Here is a 9347-nt window from a genome sequence, read left to right on the forward strand (position 1 = left end):
AAGTAGTAATAAAAAAAAGTAACATCAGGATTTAAAACCAAATGTCCATTAAAAATAAATTTAAAGACAAACGCTCTTTTTTAAAGAAAATTGAATAAAAAAAAGATATTGTCTATGCAAGAATGAAATAAACATCATGCTGAAATTTCAACGGTTTCCCCGTTAGATCAACTTTCAGACGAGAATTCACGCACAAGAATTTTCATAAAAGAAGCATGCAGATAAAACAAGGTTGTGTTGCAGCCAGCCCCTTTTTCTGCATTTTATTGTGTTTCAACGTGCACTCAACAAGCAGAGAAATAAAAAAAACTTCACTCCTTCTTGTGCCACATATTCAATTTTTCTTTCCTAGGAAAGTCAACCTCATTGGTTGGAAAGCATTCATTTGAACGATGCCAAAGAATTGCGAGACTTGTTGAAACGTCCGGATGGAGCCCAAAGATCGGGCTGAGCGATCAAACCAACCGGCAAAAGTTGTAGGCCTACTCTTACATAGTTTGAACGCCGCTAAAAGTAGTTGCTATCTAAAGATGGTTGACAGGAGCCATAATAAAAAGTCATTGGTCTAATTCCAGTAACCACTAAAAGCAAACATTGTTGACAGTAAAAAAATAAATTTTATTCTTTTGCATGCCATATAAGAAATTACAAAAAACTTCGGTTAGCCTAAAGCACAACGTTGCTTGATTTGATCTTTATCCTTGGACTGAAAACGCTTTATGGAGAGCTTAAACCTTGCAGTTTCGCAAGCTTTAAATCACTGACGCAAGCGCACACCCCGAGAGCCGAACCAGCGCCGCTTGACCTTGAGTCTGGCTCGTAACCACTTAGCTAACGGGCCGGACATTTCCTATGAAACAAAATGCTCTCAAAAACCACTACGGTAAATATATTTATGTCATTAAGTCGGTCAAGCGGTGCTGGACTGCTGGTCCTATTCAAAGGGTGTGCACTTGAACAATGCATTTCAAGGACCGCTCTTCAATCAGCGGCAGTGAGTAAATGAAATAATTTACAGACAACACTTCAGCAACAATCGGAAACTTCATTCTGTCAATCTCGGTGACCGGTCCTGTGTAAGTGGTCCAAACCCTTTACAAGCATGCGAAACTGTCAGGATTAAGCTCTTAAAAAAGCTTTGAAATGGAGACAAACAACATTCGTAGTAAAGTATACAAAATGGTGTAATATTTGAACAGGCCCAAATTGATCTATCACAATAATCTCACTGCAAAAAGGCAAGAAAACCGTACATGCAATATGGAATGCATGCGTAAATATGGTGCAAGACGCCACAACTTGGTACTCTGTGAACCAATGCTTGACACTGCAATTGCAATAATATTTTTTTCTTCAAAAAAAAGTACGCAGAAACCAAAGAGGTAAAGTATCATAAATTTTAAGAGTGTGCTTCTAAAAACAATATGAAGAAATGTGAGGCTGCAAGGCATAAAAATTGTGTAAACGGAACAAATTGAAACATTTAAGTGAACAATTTCAAACGTAGGCGAAACTTGCTTCTGGTTTTAGAAAAGCAGAACAATATGCAAACAACCTTCACCTGAAGAATATCACAATCTTTGAAGATACGCGCTCATATTGTCACTAATCAGTGATAATCTTGCACTGTACCTATAACTACAGGATTCAAAGCTCTGATGTGAGCAGAACTAGAGTTTATACATCAGCAGGATCATTAAGCTATTTCGAGGATTGATGACTTGAAATGGATCTACGGCAGGGATTAATGAAATTAAATGCTAAAAATCATAAAGATTAAGCAAAGGACTACGTCACGACAGTGATGCCAAATCCAAGTTTGCAATAAAACTAAACAGTCTTGCTATACTAAACTATACAACCCCACTTGCTTTGCTTAAGACAAACGCCCAATATCCCAAAAGTCCATAGCAATTCCTTTATAATCTGTTATTGCATGGGGCATTGCTTGCTCAATTTAGATACGAGTCTCCGAATGATGTGCATTGTTTTTCTACTAGTTCTTCAGCCAAGGGTTTGCTGTTCAATAGCTTCAGCTGATTTTTGGCTGAACAAATGACAAGAACAAGACATGACAAAACGTCAAAACTAGTGACGTATAAAGAAGTTTCTAATCGAGAGAGCTTTAAATCCCGTAGTTATAGATATTCTTTGTCTGAAGCACGCATGATAGTAGTCCATCTTAACCTGGGTAGTCAGCCAGTCACACGTTGTGCAGTTAAAAACCGGTTGAAGCCAGTTTCTATTTGTTGAAACCAGTCATGTACGTGCATTGTGCAACCGCACAAAGGTTGTTAGGACATCATCACAACATACACGACGTGTTCAAAGAAGTAACTGCGGCTGTTTTCGATGCAAATTTCCGAGGCTTCTATGCAAAACTCCCGGATGTAGAGTGAATTCAACAACAAAAATGCATAAAGTAAATAAAATTTCTTAACTGCACATTGCCAAAACAAAAGGAAACAAATCTCCAAAAAATTGAAACCAATCTCTTGACAAACCGTAAAGCCACAATGAAAGAAAAATAAAAAAAACTATGTCACAAAAAAAGCGTTAAATTGCTTTTATGCATCACCAACTTTGAGGTATGAAGATAAAAATCATCAGTTGAAACACACATACAAAATATGCACTTGGAGTAAAATCGTGTTGACTGCACTCTTCCACATGAGGCTTCCAAGAGTTGGTAAAAAAATATGTATTGCAAAATTAAAGACATTCGCACAGTTTATAAAGGTGAAATAACAGTGAGGCAATGTTCCGTAACACTTTGAAGATGCACCCAGCGTTACTGTTGCAATGCTGCTGACTGTTCGAACATGTTCCATCGCTAATGGCCCCCATGAGACATTCGACGTTTTATTTCTCTTTCGCTATTTTGATTTTTGATAATTCGCTTGCCCACTATGACCGTGAACCATTAAGCGGTAATAAGCAACTCGAAAGCACCAGAAAATTAAGCAACAAGCTGCAATACCTGGTGCCACCACTTGCTGAAATTTCTTACAAAGATTTAAATACTCGCTGCTTCCATAACAATGGTCTAACATTGCGAGTTCGTTACTCTAAAAGAGGCAAAAATGCTGGTTCAGAGCGTTGCACAAAAGATAAAAAACAGACCTCATGTGTCTATTGTCCGTGCTTCTTGAGGAAAAATAAACGAATTTCAACTATCGGATATAAGCTCTACAATCTACATCGTACAAAGAACATTTCGCTTCTACAAGATCACCAAACTCTTTCGGTTTGTCAGCATACAGATTATGAGTGGCTCCCTCAATTGAATAAACATCGACATTATGATTCGGTAGTTTTCGTTGAGTCTCGTAACCAGACTCAGCACCAATCCAAGACTTTGACCCGAAGATAAACGTCACGGGAATCTTGTTTTCTAGGTCACCTATTCTTGAAAGCATAGGCCAGTAACTATGACCAAGATTTCGGTTAAATTTTCGAAATGCCACCTCGCCAGAGGGATAACGCGCATTGCAATGATAGACATAGTTTAGAACGGCATTTTGATGGTTGGCATTTAAAGTCGGATAACGAAACTTGTAGTCTTTTCGAGAATATTCCAATAATCCCTGGCCCCAGGGACCTGCGGCCCGCACCAAGGCAAAAGGGTTGAAGGGACTTGTCAGACGTATCCCTTCCCTAATCCACGCCGGGCGCTCCCACGGGGCGGAGTCGAATTGAGAAGAAAGCGGGTTAAATGGGGTTAAAACCTTAAACAAACACCGGCACCAACTCAAGAACTTAAACGCTCTTTCGTCTTCAGATTTACAAGGGGAGAAACCCCATGGATCAACAAGAATTAGACTTTTTACTCGATCTGGGTATCTCAAGGCGTAACAGCTCACGAGATAACCACCGAAACTGTGACCAAGCAAATGCATTTTCTCAAGTTCTTCCTCTTTTCTCCACTCTTCGATAGAACTGACGTATTTTTCTTCAATTTCTTTCGGATCCTTTGGAAACTTACATCTTGAACTGCGCCCAAAACCCAGCAGGTCGAAAGCGTGAACAGACCGCTTCTTGCTTAAGTCATCGAAGTTTAATGACCACAAGCCAACTCCACCAGCAAAGCCATGAACCATTACCAACGGTGTGTTGTTCGAAGCATTTTTATTTGCTGCAACCGTCCATATCTTGACACTGCCAAAAATGTTAACGTAGTATTTCTCCAATCGACATTTCACAACAGAGAACATTTTCTCTTCTGCTTCTATCAGCAGTTTTAAAGAAGTCGGTTTCCATCGAAAATAACTGGTTTCATCGTCAGCATCGATCATTTCTGAAGAAGCCGACACTTAATCTGAAAAAAAAAATACGGTTATGAGATTAATCGATAGTTTTTCATATGACAAACCAGACATCAGGAAATAACAACTGAATCTATTCTGGACGTAACTGTTTGAGCGTGGAGTAATTTTGAAAAACCTACGTTTTATTGTGTCCTCCTTGGAAAGTATCTTTAGGATGAAGACTTACGATGAAGTTATAACCTTTCAGCAGCAGACCTTGCTCGAAGCAAACTTTTCAACATCTAAAATCCGTAGAAAAAATAAGACTAGTTTGAGCACTATCAGTTAAGATTTTAAGTCTTTGTGATTTAAACTTTTGTGAGAAGGTGTAATATATATTTGTCTTCTGATCTCTCAGAATTTATTAACGTCCAACCAGTGTCAGGTAATATGTATATTAAATAAAAGGTAAGTCGGCCGCACTTCACTGTGACATGACCCACTAGGGTGTGTCATACTTTTGCAAAAATTTATTTTTTATCGGCTATGCTAAAAAAGGTGATATTTTAATGACAATGGCAAGTCCTGATAATTTGAAAGAATTTGAAGAAGGTCTACCTACATCGATTTTCACTTGAAAATCTTCATTTTTGGCCAAAATTTGCATTTTTTAAAAAATTTCTTGATTTTATAATTTGATGCCCAACAATTTTTTCAGCTTTTTTGACTCCAGTATGGCTCAAAATAGTTACACTCTCCCTCCTAAATGTGGTTAAATGGCTCTACCCTCCAAAAACATTCTTGTAAATAATGTCAAAAAACCAGTGAATTTTGAAAAAAAAAGCCAAGAATAGTCTCCATTATTACTTTCTGATTTGAGGGCAATGAGGATCCTGACATGCTTGTGTTTTGCAGAATATTAAAGGATATGATTACATTCTAAAACAACATTAACAATAAAGTGATAAACAAAAGTTTACAAGATAAATATGTGATAAAGTGATTGAAACACCTTCTCCAAGTGTATCAAATCATTTGTGATGCAATAATGAACTCTGGTTGCTTGATAATGGTAGCTTGAAGGTTGCTGGTTTTCCAGTTTGTTTGGGAATGAAAAACCAAGGAAATAGTAGGCTTTCAAAGATAATTTAGCAATATCCAACACCAATGTATAGAATCAATGTGAATATTGCTGATTTAACAAAAGCCAGCTTTAGTTCAGATTGGTTTAACCTGTTCACTGGGTTCAGTGGTCAGTTAGTAGCCTAAGATTGTTAAATTTTGCAGTAGCCTATGTCTGCAATGTCATTCAAAGCTTATCCAGATCGCTTTTTGATTAGATTCATCAGGCATTGTTTTAACCAGATATACAGTGCTCGTACAATATAAGTTATAACTTAAGCTAAGCATTCAGCTAAGGTTTACCATGCAAAGTAACATACTAAGCACAAGCTATTACAGGTAGGCTACTGCAAAAAGTTTAGTCATTGTTTTGTTTTTGTTGTTTCCAGATCATTTTTACTGTTTAGTAAAACTTGACTGCAGTTTTAATGAAATAGTCAGTATGGCTACTAACACAAGAAGTGCTTCCAGCTGTCATTTAAGTAATATGATAGGATGTGGCAGCAAGATGCTGCCATCAGAACTTCCAACTGTCAGAGATGTGCTGAAGCTGGGTCTCTTTTTGCGAGAAACAAGTGAGACTAATCGCAGAAATTATACACAGAATGAGCTCATTACATATATCTACAACCACGTGTATGCTCAGTGGCAAAAAGCTAATGCCCTATTCAAATTCCCTGTCATTATTGCAGAAAAAAGCATTATGAACCGGTTAAAAAAACTGTGGAAAAGAGCAAATGAGATTGGAAGTGGTAAGGGAAAAACCGAAGTACGCCAAAAGTTTCTAGGAAGCATAGACTCATTGTTTGACATCCTTCATTGCAACTGTGTTATAAAAAAATGTGATGAATGCCAATGTGGTTCGGGTTGTGAAAAAGTGGTTCATATTTTCTGTACCTGCACCCGTGAACATAAGATTACAGTTATGGATTTAGAGTACATCAAGGGACAAAGGGAAAAAAATAGCAGCAAGGGGCCCCATCAAATGTCTCATAAGGATGTTCCTGAAACAAGAAAACAAATTGCAAGTGCTTTAAATCAAAAAAGAAAGATGGAAGCCAGCGAGAAAAGAAAATTTAGACTAGAAGAGAAGGATGAAATGTTCGAACCTCAAGAAGAAGAACAAGATGACTATCAAGCAAACGAAAGTCCACAAGATAATGAATTTGTTACAGAAGCTTCTGCTGGGCCTTCTACTATAAAGCGACGTAAGCGTAACACAGAAAAAATACCAAACATTGCATTAGCTAGTTTACGACACAACACAGGCTTACGAGAGGCAGCTGAAATAGCCAGTGCAGCTTGGATGGATGCTGGGATTATATCAAAGGATGACCTATCTAAGGTGATTGACCATAACAAGCTCAGAAGAGCACAAACAGAAGTGATGAAAAGCATCGAATCCAAGCTTGAAGAGCAGATCAAAACGGAAGGAATTTCCTGTGTGTTTTTTGATGGAAGGATAGACAATACTAATTCTTATTTCTATGTTGAAGGATCTAGCCAAAAGTACCCAGGAATGGTAAAGGAGGAACAGTACTCGATGTATAGTGAGCCAGGAGGAAAATTTTTATTTCATTTTACACCAGATACTGCAACTAAAGAAAAGAAACATGCTGAAATCATTGCTGAGAAGATAATTATTCGAATGGTTGGTCGAAAGAGGATTGGACAAAACTATCCTGGCGGTCGGCGGTGACTCAACTAACGTAAACACAGGTTGGAAAGGAGGAGTAATGCACTGTTTGGAAACTAAATTGAACAGAAAACTGGTTTGGATAGTTTGCGACTTGCACACTGGAGAGCTGCCTTTGAGGCATCTTATAATTGCTCTTGATGGAAAGACCGTAACTGATAGTAAGTGGCCTGGACCCCTAGGCAGGATGTTAGACGATGCGACGGAGATTCTGCCGAATTTGGATTTCCAAGCATAATTTAAAGGGAAAAAAGCTACAAAATCTTCAAAGCATTGTTCAATTTATCATGGGGGTCTATCTTCCTAACTGGTTTAATATTAAAGTGAAACATAAATGGACAGAAGGTCCCGCCAATTTGTTGTTCATGCTAGAACAGATAAGAAAGCAAAAGACCGAAGTGCAGCAGCTGGTCATTCCTGCAGTGCAAAGATCAGCTTGGAACGCCTTCAGCGAGACAATTTTGCAGGCAATGCTTTGTTCCCAGGATGAAAGTGAAAGGGTTTGAGCTGTTAACAAGATCATTGAACTGAGAGGAGAAGGAGAAAGCAAAGTCGGAAATGAAGCAGTGCGAGTGAGACGGGTGGAAGAGATTAATATCGATGCAACTAAGATTTCAGACATGATAAAGTGGGAAGTATCGGCTTATGAGCCACCTCTTACATGTTCTCTTACAAGCAGTGAACTGAGAAAGTTTTATGCTGTTCCTATGGACGTGCCCATGTGGTCTAGTCACTCACAAAGTGTTGAGAGGTGTGTAAAGATAGTGTCTGAAGCAGCAGCAACTGTTTTTACACAAGAACGAAGGGAAGGGTAGGCTACATCAAATCCCAGCAGGTTAGCCGTATGCTGATGTCCAGAAATCATTCCAAACAAGACATAGCAAAGTTGATCCAGTTTGGCAGTTTCGGAACAATTTAAATATCCATTTTGCCAACTCTTGTTGTGTTTTTGTAGTTGTGCAACAATTATCTACGTGTTTTACGATGTGTTGCTGTGTTTTAAATGTTTTTTCAATTTTTTTTAATTTTTAAAAAAATTGAAAAAACTTCAAATTTTCTCGAAATTTCGGATGCAAAATGATGTAGGTAAACAAACTTCAATATTGCTAAAACTTTTTTCCCCAGTACTAGGCATATATTTGCACCATTTGTTGGGGTAGCCGAGAGAATATTTATACAGATTCTAAAAATCAAAAAATATGACACACCCTAATGACCCACTCTTAAATTTTGCACTGAGCAAACAGAAAATACTTCTGTGGACTTTTGATAAAACTAAACTTAGCAGAAATTACCTGAAAAAAGAGGTGGAGTGCTTTGCAGTACTTCATTCAAGGATTGTGAAGGAAATTCAATGGTGTTATTTACATGTTAAGAATGTTTCATATTTTGGTTTTAGCTTACCAGTCATTGTACAATTTAAAGTCACATGGCAATATTTCTGCAATACATATAAGAAGCTTAGCTTTAATATAGTGTACGTCAACAAAGGGAATGACTGAATAGTCAATGTTCAGAAAAATACTGCAGCAAAAAAAAAGAATGCGCTGAAAGACTGAAGTTTTTCGACGGCTTTAACAAACTGTACGTACCGCATGCTACGGTACGTGTCACACACACTTAATAAATCAGTTGCATACGAAGAAAAGGACACTGTGAAATATGCAACGAGGCTACAGCAGACGTGATTTTAAAGCAATAGTTTCGTGACAAAATAATGCAAAAGCACAGGTTGCTAAGATATTAATGCAAGACAAACATATTGTCAACAAACTGATATGAAACGGTTTAACAGTAGTACCATACAAGAAAGTTTCGCATGAAAAACATGATGATTTTTTTCATGAATTTTAAACTTAATTATGTTAACAGTTGCACATTTAAAATGTTAGAGCGATGATTTCTGATGATTGAACGCCTGCTTGAGGCAAAACAAAATGAAAACGGAGAAAAGCATTATCGTACATTCTTGGCAAAGACAAACATGTGATTAATGACTTTAATATTAAATCGGTGATGAAGCAGATATCACAGACGACACGACATAATAAAAGGACAAGAAAATTTAAAAGTAACAGTGGTGGCCAAGTAAAGCCCTACTGTAGCCGAAGCCGACATAGCAAAATTGTGAAGACAATAGCCAAAACCGGTTTTAACCGGCTACAAACGCATATAGAGTATTGAAAAATAACTTTTGTTGCTTATATTTAACAACGATTGTCCGCATTGAAATGATAAAGGCAGAGACTGCAATGAATAGGTGAGTTGAAGTCAAATTAAGA

At 37.6% G+C, this 9347-nt stretch overlaps 1 pseudogene across 2 annotated transcripts; it reads right to left on the reverse strand.

The window, feature by feature from the left end:
• Nucleotides 1-600: 600 nt before the first annotated feature.
• LOC145778871 (1-acylglycerol-3-phosphate O-acyltransferase ABHD5 pseudogene) lies at nt 601-8503 on the reverse strand (annotated as a pseudogene). 2 transcript variants are annotated; one of them, XR_014290481.1, is made up of 3 exons: nt 8361-8497; nt 4448-4549; nt 601-4318 (listed from the first exon to the last, which is right to left on the reverse strand). The product of XR_014290481.1 is annotated as a 1-acylglycerol-3-phosphate O-acyltransferase ABHD5 pseudogene, transcript variant X1 (transcript). The 2 variants fall into 2 exon arrangements; XR_014290482.1 differs by lacking the exon at nt 4448-4549 and having other exon boundaries at nt 8361-8503.
• Between the last annotated feature and the right edge of the window lie 844 nt (nt 8504-9347).

The sequence above is a fragment of the Aplidium turbinatum genome, chromosome 10, assembly GCF_918807975.1.
Source record: "Aplidium turbinatum chromosome 10, kaAplTurb1.1, whole genome shotgun sequence".
Classification (NCBI taxonomy): domain Eukaryota; kingdom Metazoa; phylum Chordata; class Ascidiacea; order Aplousobranchia; family Polyclinidae; genus Aplidium; species Aplidium turbinatum.